Genomic DNA, 12,439 nt, shown 5'->3' on the forward strand with positions numbered 1-12,439 from the left:
GGGTCTGGACTCCACCCTCTCTGTGTTGAATTCCTCAGCTATTTGTTCTCGGTTTTGTTATTGGTCCCCATTTGTTTGGCATCCTTGGCGGAATCAGGTCATTCTTTTCCAATCCATTTTGCTCTCTGTTTTGCGTTGTGTCGTCTAAAAGTGTTTGTCATATGAAGGAGAATCACAGGGGAGAACACAGGCATAAGGACCTATAAGCTTAAACTTGTGGTCCTCACTAAACCAGAGTCCAATTAAACAAATTTTGCCAAGTTACCAATAAAATTAGGTGCGGTTCTCTTTCTATACATTGTTTGTTCTGAGAGCTTGGCTTTTATCCCAAGAGGATGTTTTCTTTGGTTTTCCACCTGCCTGGAGGTGCCAGTTGTCAGACCTGCGATCAGAGGCAGCCAACCATCAGGCTGGGAGTCCAAGATACAAAGTGCATATGCATCACTTTGGATTCACTGTTGCCTGCTCTCAAGGGATCATCTAAGTCTCAGTCCCCTCCCCCTCCTCCAAGAGAAGCTCCTCCTTTCTACCTGAACTCTTGTTACAATCCTAATTCTTGTACCTATTGCTCTAAATAGCGTAACTTCATCAGTGATGATTTGGATCTTCAGTAGCCACTCTGGGAACATTTGGCTTGAACAAAATTGTTCATTTGAGAAGCATCTTAGAAAATAAAGGGACTAAGATTTCTCAGTTTTAATGGGCAGCATTTTTTCATGCAGAGGCCTCCAAATGAAATTCTGATCAAAAAATTGCCTCACTGAAAGATTCTTTGACCAAAGTTAAATAGCAACCTGACAAACTTAAGCAACATAGACCGTTTCCTGAATAAATTCTCCCTCTTTGTCCTTCAGTTGCCTCCCTATATCCAGCTCTCCCACTACCCCCCTTTTTTAAAATAAATTTATTTATTTATTTTTGGCTGCATTGGGTCTTCGTTGCTGCGCACGGGCTTTCAGGGGCTACTCTTCCTTGCGGTGTGCATGCTTTTCATTGCGGATTGCAGTGTCTTCTCTTGTTGCGGAGTACAGGCTCTAGGCATGCGGGCTTCAGCAGTTGTGTCTCATGGGCTCTAGAGTGCAGGCTCAGTAGTTGTGGCGCACAGGCTTAGTTGCTCCGCAGCATGTGGAATCTTCCTGGACCAGGGATCAAACCCATGTACCCTGCATTGGCAGGTGGATTCTTAACCGCTGCACCACCAGGGAAGTCCCCCACTTCCCCCTTATCCTTCTGATCTCTCTCCTTCTACACTTCTGTCAACTCCTCCCTCTTCGTTCCCTTGTCCAGATCTCCTACCTTTTCCTACTAACTCTCCTAAAACCCCGTATACCGATTGTTTCTAAAAATCCATCCCTCCCATGAGTCAGGTATGCCTTGGGCCTGAGCTGAATTAACAGTTATAATTCAGAATTTCTCTAACCCAGACAAGGCCAGCTACTATTTGGAGAATTTAGACTTCCTTTGGATATGTATGTCTCAGGGTTACTTGAATTACGTTAACTTGTACACACGTTGGTTAAAATCTCAGATGCTCAATCCTGGATGGCAAAAACTGATTGAACTAACACAGAAAGGGATCTACAGAGTCCCTCTTTTTACAGTAAACCCAAGGGTCAAAAGAGGCCTCCCAATTAGGGCAAAAAGCCATACCCAAAAGATTCTCAGTAAAATTTGCTTAGATAATTCAATCATGCACGCAGAGAAAAGAGGAAACTATAGGTGATTACAGCCATACAATCCACTCCCTCAGGGATACATCAGTTATCCCTCTATGGTCTGGTAACTGGAAGACCCATGCTTTTAGGAGTTTCACCTCTGATATTCTACCCTGCTGCATGCAGAGATGGCAAAAAATTGCAAGGGACTCATGTACTCAATCTTATCATCAACAGGTTAAAGCTGCCTTCCCGCAACATCTTCCTACACAGCCTCAGCCTCCTCATGATCTGAAACCAGGAGATTTCATATGTTGGAAGGGACATTGGAGAAAAACTGCTCTTGAACTTCATTGGAAGGGACTTCATCAGGTACTGTAACAACAAATACAGCAGTGAAACTCCAGGGAGTCAGTCCTTGGGTCCATGTTTCACGACTGAAGAAACAATTCAGAATTCCACACAGCTGGTAGGCTATTCCAGTAAGGGACCTCAAATTTAGGATTCTCAGAATTCCTCTACTCATAGCCAACCTTTGGAAGTAAACAGTTGTCCTGGGACCTTTGGAATATGCAGATGACTTAGGATAGTAGACAGCTTCTGCCCAAGACATGGGACTAAAACCCCTGACTTATTCCCATTTTGTTATTCATCTACTTGCTTATAACCATTCTTCTTCTCATTTTCTATAAACCTCTGGTTACTGTCCATCCATCCTGGCCCCTTTTCTCTTCTCTTTCCTCTTTATTACAATTGTTAGATTAAAGCACACTTTCTAACACCCACACAGTAGCCACTAATCTGAACCTTACTGATCCAGGAATACTTCATCCATCACCATGATCATCACGATAAAAAACTCTGGACAATTCCAGTCTTATCAAGCAAGATCACAGGGAATTACGGCCAATGGCATTTGCATCTACACAAACAAATGAACTTAAATAAGTTAACATGCAAATTTGGTAGTGTCCTCTCTCCCAGAAAAAGAACCAATTATTACAACTGGTTCTACATGTGCATTCAACAACCTTTATGGGATGATGAGCCAATTACTTGCCACCTGGAAGAGATTAATAAGAGATCCAAATATGTAACTTGGCTACTGAAGGCCTTTCTTCTGACCTCCCACTGTCAACAACTCTTTTTCTTCTGGATTTCCATGTGCCCCCTACTGGATACTATTTCCCTTGCAACCAGGATGCCTGGTCTTGTTTTCCTCAGGCTAATACCTCAAGCACTTTAGTAATAGTATTCCAAGACTTGTCTGTATAGGAAGACCCTAATTCTATATATCACCAACTTAGAAAATTCCAACGCAGATGCAAGTTCCCAAATGAGCCTACCCTTGATGATTCAAGCACTCCAACTGGGGAAATTACTAATTGTTTATGTGAACAATCAGAGCAGTGTTCCCAATGGTGTGAATCATTCAAGTAGAAAGTACTCTAAGAAGCTTATTAACTTTGGCAGAAGTTATTAGCACTACCATCTCCATCCTAGATGAAATACAGACCAATCTTAACTCATCGGCACAAGTAGTGATGAACAATTGCATTGCTCTAGATTTCTCGTTGGCTAGTCAGGGAGGTGTCTGTGCCATTGCTAACACTTCTTGCTCTACTTAGATTAATGAAACAGGCAAAGTCGAACAGGCAATACATTGCCTTCTGGAGAAAACTACTTGGCTTTTTAAAGTTGTTCCTCATAGCCCATGGAATTTGTTCACTTGGCCTAAGTTGAGCAATTGGGTTCCTGGTTCTAAAGCATCTTATCTTATAGGGACTGTTAATTATTCTTGTCTTTGTCAGAGATCATGATACTGGCCCCTTGGATTTTGTCCAGTATCATAAATCCCCCTGCACAGCTGCTCTCTTGCCAGCTAATCACCATGATGCTACAACAACAAAAAGCTCAAGATGATCTTGCAATACAGTTGACCATGAAGACAACTGAACAATTGCCAAACAGTGATGATCTGGATCTGTAGCCTTTCCTGAATTGGTCTGAATATCATGCAAGTGAAAGGATGACCGAAAGGGGGACTGAGAGACTGAATATACAAATGGACAATGGCCAGCACAATATATAGGGCAGTAGAATATTGACTCAGAACCTCTGCAGCAGCCAGTTCAGGGAGTGAAAACACAACCTCTACAGCAATTGGCCTAGAACAATGAGCACTTTGTTAATAATTGCTAACTTTTCGCCCCAGCTTCCAACTGAGGACCAACCAAAGAAAGCCAAACATGCTTTCCAAACCAGCCTCGTAAGATGCCCCACTTCTAGTTAGCCTGCAGCCAGATTTCCTATGCCAACAAAACCTTCAGTCAGCACATACCTAAAGCCTTCCTTTTTCCTTTTAGTGTAAAGCTTTTCTACACTCCTGCCTGCCTTGACTCTACCAAACACTAGTAATGGTGGCTTCTCATTTGCATGGTCTCCATTTATTTCCACAACCCATCTGGAATTCTAGAAGGAGACAGACTCACTTGGATCCCATCTGGCAACACAGAGCAGCTGCTGCCAAATAGGAATGGAATTGTGGCAGATTTAAAGTGAGAAAGAACAGGAGATGGCACCGTGATACTCCCTTGGCTCCTATCCAGCAAGGAAGGAATTCGTAAATCTCTATATACTCCCTGTGAAAGAACGTGGAAGGTACTAGGAGTTGAGAACCAGCAAGCTTGTAGGGGCCACTGTTGTGGGGGGACTGGGCAATACTGCTGCAGGGGATGTGAGGTGGTTTGCCATGGGAACTGATGCAGGATTTGTCTGAAATTCAGAGGCTCTGTGACGACATTAAGAGCCAAAGGGGGATCAGGTCATCAATGGAAAGACCCCAAATCCTCACCATGCCAAGAACACTATATTAGTTGCTGTGTAACAAACCAACTCAAAACTTAGCAACTTAAAACAGTAAGCATTTATTTAGCTTATCATTCTATGGCTTGTCTGGGTGGTTCCTTGAATTGGGCTGGCTCGACTTTTATTGCTAGGCCCCTTCAGGAAGTAGGTTGACTGATGGCTGAATGATCTAGGATGGGCTCACTCACTGAGGTCATCTAACAATTCCTTTTAGTGATTTTCTGTGCTTTTCCTTCACTACTTTTGTTCTCTCTCCACCATTCTGAAAATAAGCCATAGTTGCAATTTCAAGGCATTTACAAAAACATTTTTGAATATTTATCAGTTAATCAGCAAGCACAGTGATGCTCCTAGTAATAATTTACCTGGCAGTCTCCTTCTAACATGAGTTTTCAACTTCTTTCCATGTATGACCTTAAAACTCAAATACACTACAGACTCTACAGTATTTTTTAAGATGAGCATGTGCAGGAGACAGGGGCTGTCCACACTGACGTTTCAGTTATTTGAAGCTCTCTTATTTCTTTGCCATATGAAAAATGACAATGTAGCATTATTCCCATGTGATGGCCATCACATCTTTTGACTTAAATCACTGATGATGAGCTCTTCCATATGCTTATCTGGGAACTGTGTATATCACACAGGAAGTCCTGCAATTCAGTGAACCAAGCTCAATTAATATTACTAGAAGGAAACCCTGTTTCACTAACAAAGAGCCTCCCAGGGTTTACTGTACAAGGAGAGACAATTCCTGGAGGACTGGGTGACGTTTCAGGCATCATTCCTATTCCATCACCAAAATTTATTTCCCATAGGTGCTCATGGCTGCATCTATCTTGTTGACCTCAGTAGATTGCTACCCTTCCTCCAATAAACATATCCAAACAGGGATACAAATCCTTTCCTTGTGTCTCCAGAGGACACTTGAGATAAGATTTTTTTTTAAAATCATTGACGATCGGGGGAAATGGAAATAATATAGAGAGTACCATCATTTGAGACCAGTGTTTCCCAAATTTTGTTCCACAGAACATTAACTTGGGGAACTATTAGAAGATGTTCCATGAGAAAGATGTTTTGTGGTTGAACAAAGTTGGGAAATGGTATACACTATACCTGCTCCATATATACTAAAACATAACATGAGCATAATAAAGGCTCTGAGAAGTCCTGCAACAGACTTCTAGCTTTTCCTAATCCAGTGATTTTCAAGTTTATGAAAGCATGGAATCCTTTAGTTTAGCACACAACCAATATTTTATGGACAGCCTGCCCTACGATACCAGTTTAGTCACCTGTACTGTACCTCAACCATTACAAATGGACCCCATAAGGCAGAGATTGTGCTGGAGTCTCTTCTTTCCCACATCCCTCTTCAGCTTCTACATAGTATGTGCTGTCCTCAAAGTTCAAGATGAACTCCTCCATGAATAGACAAATAGAAGGAGGTCAAGGCTTTCTCATGACTACTTGAACTCTGCACTTACAATTCTTCTTTCTCTCTGAGACGTCTTTCCTTTTCAAGATGAGTAGTACCTGGAATCCTGTCTCACAAGACAGGAGAGAACTGTAGAACAGTTGTCAAGAGCAAGAACTCTGGAGTCTGACTCTACCCCATCTTAACTTAAAATCTCCATGCTTCAATTTTCTCATGTATAAAATGGTAATAATAGTAACTACTTCATAGGATGGTGTGAGTATTACATGGGTTAAAGCATGTGAAATACTTAGAACAGGGTCTGGAATATAAGGTGTATTCTGAAGTGTCAGTAATTATTCGTTTCGCTTAGATCTGGCAGCCCTCAGAAGAATATACCCATCAGACTGCAATGCTAATTTCACATGCATACAAAAGGGACACATCTTGAGGAGCTAGGGAATTGTTTTATCCTGGTTGCAAATATTTTGACAGCATGACTTTCTATGTGGTACTACAATAGTTAATTGATACATTTTGCATTTTCATTATTATATTTTATAATTACAAAAGTAACACGTTATAACACTGGGAGCCTATAAAACATAAAGAGGCATTAAAGGGAGAAATGCACTCAAATTATCTGTCTTTAGAAACCCCAATGGTAATATTTTGTTATATACATATATATATATATATATATGACATAATACACTTCTAGAAATATTTTTCTCGTGACAAAAAATTATGTACACTTTTCCATGTCAATTAATATTCCTTAGAAACACTATTTTAACAGCTGCAGACTAACCCATCCTATGAATATATTATGGTTCATTCCTGAGTGGTTCATTCACTGGGATGATTTGATGAATTACCCATCACAAAACCAGTGTTTTAACAGGAGGAACCCACACAGTGTTCATCTGCAGAAAGATTATTAAGCCCTGTCAATTCTTTCCATCAGATTTCCCACTCATACCATGTCCATCTCCTAGTCTTCATTATTTTTGAGGGTAAATGAATTCAAGTCAAGCACATCCACAAGTCAGCCAGAGAAAATCAAAAGACTCAAAGACAGGGCTTATTAAATAAGATTAAAGGAAATGGTATTCTTTTGTCCATGATCTGTCAATTCTTTCTATACTTATTATTCAAGCATTAACAACATCTCTTGCTTCACATTTTGCTTAGCGTCCTTCTACTTTCTATAAAAACAGGAGTATTCCCTACAATGCATCTCATTCCATAACACGTCAGGGCATAAAATGGGCCAACACATCCTTCCTTCATTTTCAGGAGAAAATGAAGAGCTCTGGTATGCTTCAGGAATAAAATATGGTAGAAAATAAGTTATCCAGAAATCCAAATACTGAAGCACCTAAAATACAAAATTTGCTCTTAATGGACTTCTTTTCCTAGTGATCTTCTATGTTTCAAATCATGCAAGTAGAATTAGTAATGAGTGAATTTGCTTTGGTGCCAGTGGTGATGGCAGAATCTACAAAGCAGTGAGTGATCAACCAGTTGGAAGCATCACAGCAGCCGAATTTTCACATTAGAGGCAATGAGATACAGAGTGTACTATGCATTAGACATCTATTATTTTTTTACCTTTTGGCAATTGTCACTTCTTCACAGTCCATCTCATTGTTCCAGCTTCTAGGAAGGACCCAGGTACGGCCACCACGTGTCTAATCCCTTGGCCACAGTGACTGAGCTGGGTTACTCAAGTGAGATCACTAATATTCAGTTGAGGGACTTTCACTCCACTATTGAGAAAGAGGGACTATTAATAAAACTGGACTTGACATGAATAGAATAAGTGCCAGAGCTGCTTACAGCCATCTTTCTGAGAACAAAGGTGTGTGCTGCATAAGAAATCATTCTAAATTATTTAGTTCATCATTTTGTGGGCTGCCAGTGTGGGCTGGGCTCAGCTGAGTGGTTTTTCTGGTCTTGGCTGGACTCACTTCGTACATGAGTGGGCAGGCCTGGCTGGGCTAGGAAGGCGTCACTGGGGATGGCTTGTCTCTAGTGGTCTCATGTGGGCTCTCATTATCCAGCAGACCAGCTCAGGCTTATTCATATGGCAGAGTCATGGTTCCAAGAAAGTGAGCAGGAGCATGCTAGGCCTCTTGAGGACCAGGCTCTCAACTGGGGTGACCTCACTTGCCCTGCATTCTAGTTGTCAAAACAAGTCTCAAGTCCAGGCTGGATTTAAAGCAGTGGAGAAATCGACTTCATCTCCATTTGGAAAGAGCTATCAAGTCACATCGCATGGAGGCCTAGATAAGGGGAAGGAAATCATTATGGCCTTTTTATAAATAATCTCCATCCATGTGTCCATCTTCTGGCCACAATTATTCATGTCCTTTCCACGTGCAAAATACACTTACCTCCTGCCAAGACCTCCTTCCATCTGGATTGGAGTCCATGATTTTGGGACCTACGTTCTGCCACATGAGGCCTCCCTTGATTGGAGGCCTGTGAATTAAAAAGACACACCCAAAATACAAATATGAAACATGGACAAGATGACCAAAATAGACTTTCCCATTCAAAATACTCTGTCAAGGACAATTCATGCTGGAAAAACTTTGTAAATTTCACAGACCAAAGGACCCCATAACTGTTGGAGAAAGTCATTGAGCAACATAACAGTTGACCCTCAAGCTGGACCTGTCCTTGGAATGTTTGTTCTGCCCACTGTTCCCACACTAGGAGCTGTTTCAAGAATCCAGCCTTAAGAGCATAAGGTGTTGTTGAGACCACCTGGACAGTATACGTGATTGAACCTAGTTAAGGCCTCTATATAAACTTTTAACATTCTGGCAAGCAGATGAGATCTACTTGTCTTGCAGCCACCCAAGACAAGCCTCCTGTATAAACTCCCTTGCTCATTAAACCTGCCACCTACTAATCTGGAATCGTCCTCTCTTTTTTCAGTCCCTCCTTGCCCTCTGTGTGTGGGACCCAGTTTGCAAACCAACAGTCACAGAACAGGAGATGCTGCAGATTGCAGGCTGCAGAGAAAGGTCCCAGCAAGAGGCAGTGAAGCATTTTTTAAGTAGCTGTTTTCTTCTTTGGTCTCTGCAGATGCGGACAACACAAATCCTGGTTCTAAGTGACTTGGCCAGATTCCTATCTACAGATCAACCAGGATTTTCTGGTAAATAAAACATTCATGCATTTTTTATTAGTGCATGATGCTTTTTTTGAAGTTGTTATTGTCATTTTAGAGTACACCCTAAATCCTGATGTTTAGTACAAGATATGATGAGTGAACTATTTACACTGTGTTTTATCATTAAAATTTAGGGTTTTCTAGAAAATGCTACTTTTTTTCTATTTTCTACTAAGTCTAGATTTAATTGAGTCCTAGGATGTATTTTTGTTAACTAAAGGTTTTCTAAACCTTAGGTAGCTTTTTAACATTTTTTAAACTTTTTGTTAAGGGACAATATACCTATAGAAAGGTACACCTACCATATGTGTATAACTTGATGAATTTTCCAATTGCACACATTTGTGTAAACAGTATGCAGATCAAGAAACAGAATGTTACCACTACCCCTCTGGTAGATAGGGCTTCTCAACCTCAGCATTGTCGATGTTTTAGGCTGGACAATTCTTTGCTGCGGGGAGCTGTCCTGCGCATTGTAGGATGTTTAGCAACACCCCTGGTCTCTATCCACTAGCTGCTGGTAGCAACCCTCTTCCTCAGTATGACAACCAAAAGTGTCTCTCCAGACATTGCCAAATATCCCTTGGGGATCAAATTATACCTGGTTGAGAATCACTGCCTCTAGGGTAACCACTATTATAACCTCTAATAGCATAGATTAATTTAGCCTGTTTTTTACTTTATATAAATACTCCACTTGTATCTGGCTTCATTCTCTGAAAATTATATTTGTGACAGTCACTCATATTTTTGTGTGTAGCTGTAGACTGTTCATTCTTGTTGCTGTGTAGGGCTCCGTTATAAGAATATACCACAATTTATTTATCCATTCAACTATTGAAGGGCATTTTGGTAACTGCTAGTTTTTAACATATATATATATATATATACACACACACATATATATATAATTTTTAAACTCATTTATTTCTTATCATACTTTATATCCCCAATTACATACCATACCTTCTAAAAATTTTTTTGAAGTTAAGGTATCTAAATTTTGGAAATTTTGTTTACCTGGATCAAATCACATGCTAGGCATTTAAGTAAAGTATTTTTTTATAAATTTATTTATTTTTTATTTATTTATTCTTATTTTTGGCTGCGTTGGGTCTTTGTTGCAGTGCGCAGGCTTCTCATTACAGTGGCTTCTCTTGTTGTGTAGCACAGGCTCTAGGCAGGTGGGCTTCAGTAGTTGTGGCTCGTGGGCTCTAGAGCACAGGCTCAGTAGTTGTAGCGCACGGGCTTAGTTGCTCTGCGGCATGTGGGATCTTCCCGGACCAGGGCTCGAACCCGTGTCCCCTGCACTGGCAGGCAGGTTCTTAACCACTGCACCACCAGGGAAGCCTTAAGTAAAGTATTTTTTATGGTAGCTTCTTAAAGAAACCCAGAGTGGGCTACTGATCCTGAAGATGAAGTTGGGAGGGGGAAGAGAAGAAGAGTCCAAGTTCAGTGCAACCAGTATTTACTGAACACCTGTGACTATAAGGCACTATTCGTGGCTCTGGAAATGTGAAGTGAATAAGACAAGTTCTATGCCTTTGAGAAGTTTGTCAGTCCTTTCCTCCTACTGATGGCCAATCTTTCTCTCCCAGGCCTGATATGATCTAATGGTACCTCCTGCTTGGAAGGTTGCCTCTGATGAGAAGATCTGGCTAGTGCCAGGAGCTGTATCTCCTTTAGGTCTTTGTCAAGAAGGATAAAAGCAGGGGCCCTGGGGGACTTCCCTGGTGGTCTAGTGGCTAAGACTCCATGCTCCCAATGCTGGGTGACCAGATTCGATTCCTGGTCAGGGAACTAGATCCCGCATGCATACTGCAACTAAGAGTTCGCATGCCGCAGCTAAGAAACCTGCATACCACAACTAAAAAAAAAAAAGGGGGGGGCAACAAAGGTCCGCATGCAGCCAAATAAATAAATAAATATTAAAAAAATAAATAAAGCGTACAGTTCAATAGCTTAAAAAAAGGAAAAAAAGCAGGGGCCCTGGGGTTGTAGCCCCATCACCGGGGTAAGGAAACAGGGAGGGGTTTTGAACAGAAACCTTAGCTAAGAATAGGCAAGGTGCAGGCTACAGAGGCAAAATGTGCCCAGTCTTCCAGAGACCCTAATCGCAGGGGAGACTGCATGGGGCAGGGGGGGAACGGTGGTAGACACAGCCCCCAGGAAATCCAGCTAACAGAGAGGATTGAAATGCTAGTGATGCTCCACAAATCACTTCATAAATCTAAAAAATTCATTTACATTCATAACACGCATCCTTCTAGACAAAGGAAATGTGAGCCTAGAGAAAGAATGACTCTGCAGGGCTTCTCTTTTTAAAAAATAGGCTAATTTGGTCTTTAATAGGTTTTTTTTTTTTTTTTTAGAGAAAGGTAATTTTAAATTTATTTATTTATTTATTTATTTTTGGCTGTGTTGGATCTTCGTTTCTGTGCGAGGGCTTTCTCTAGTTGCGGCGAGCGGGGGCCACTCTTCATCGCGGTGCGCGGGCCTCTCACTATCGCGGCCTCTCTTGTTGCGGAGCACAGGCTCCAGACGCGCAGGCTCAGTAGTTGTGGCTCACGGGCCCAGTTGCTCCGCGGCATGTGGGATCTTCCCAGACCAGGGCTCGAACCCGTGTCCCCTGCATTGGCAGGCGGATTCTCAACCACTGCACCACCAGGGAAGCCCTTTAATAGGTTTTAACCAAGATGAGCGACTGCCCTTTTTACAAGAAGAGTTTCATCATCAGTATTCTATAAAGCATCTTTGTCTCATCTTCACTACTCAAATATTTCCCTAACTATCTACAACTTCAGTACAATGAAAACAAAGGCCAGTGGAACTGGTGTCTTCCTTCCTACTTATTCATCCTGTCGGTGAAAAATTAATCAGTCGATCTAAGAAAGAACTGGAAAGTTTTATTCGAGCCAATTTTGAGGATTATAACCCAGGAAGAGCATCTCGAAAAGCTCTGAGAACTGTTCCGCCCATTAAAAGTCAAGACAGTTTATATAAGTTTTCTGAGACAGAGGGCTATACAATAAATGACGTATTATTGCCAGTTTACATAATCCAGATTTAAGCGCCAAGATCAAGAAGGAATGTTATCTTTTAAGGAGTTGTTTTGTTGGTGCTAGGAGAATGTTGCTGTTTATGGTTGAGCAGGTATTCCTACTGATGGGGTAGGTTTGGTAGATGCATAATGCAGATACACAGTGCACAGTGAGGGGAGAGGGGGAGGCCAAAGGGCAGAGAAGAATTTTTATATTCTTGTCTTGCCATAAACATGGATTTTATTTCACAATTCTTCTCAAGCTTCTG

General features: G+C 41.4%; 1 long non-coding RNA gene across 7 annotated transcripts in view; it reads left to right on the plus strand.

Annotated features, from left to right (window-relative positions):
- LOC309637797 overlaps nt 1–12,439 on the plus strand; it is a 555,044-nt gene that overhangs the window by 348,256 nt on the left and 194,349 nt on the right. For 5 of the 7 annotated variants that reach the window (XR_014250806.1, XR_014250807.1, XR_014250808.1 and 2 more), the window contains one exon: nt 1,893–9,115. This is a non-coding gene — a long non-coding RNA (uncharacterized lncRNA). The remainder of the gene's footprint in view (nt 1–1,892; nt 9,116–12,439) is intronic. The other 2 variants (XR_014250810.1, XR_014250811.1) reach the window with 2 other exon arrangements.

This window comes from Balaenoptera physalus, assembly GCF_965194825.1.
Source record: "Balaenoptera physalus genome assembly, chromosome: 11".
NCBI classification, from domain to species: Eukaryota; Metazoa; Chordata; class Mammalia; order Artiodactyla; family Balaenopteridae; genus Balaenoptera; species Balaenoptera physalus.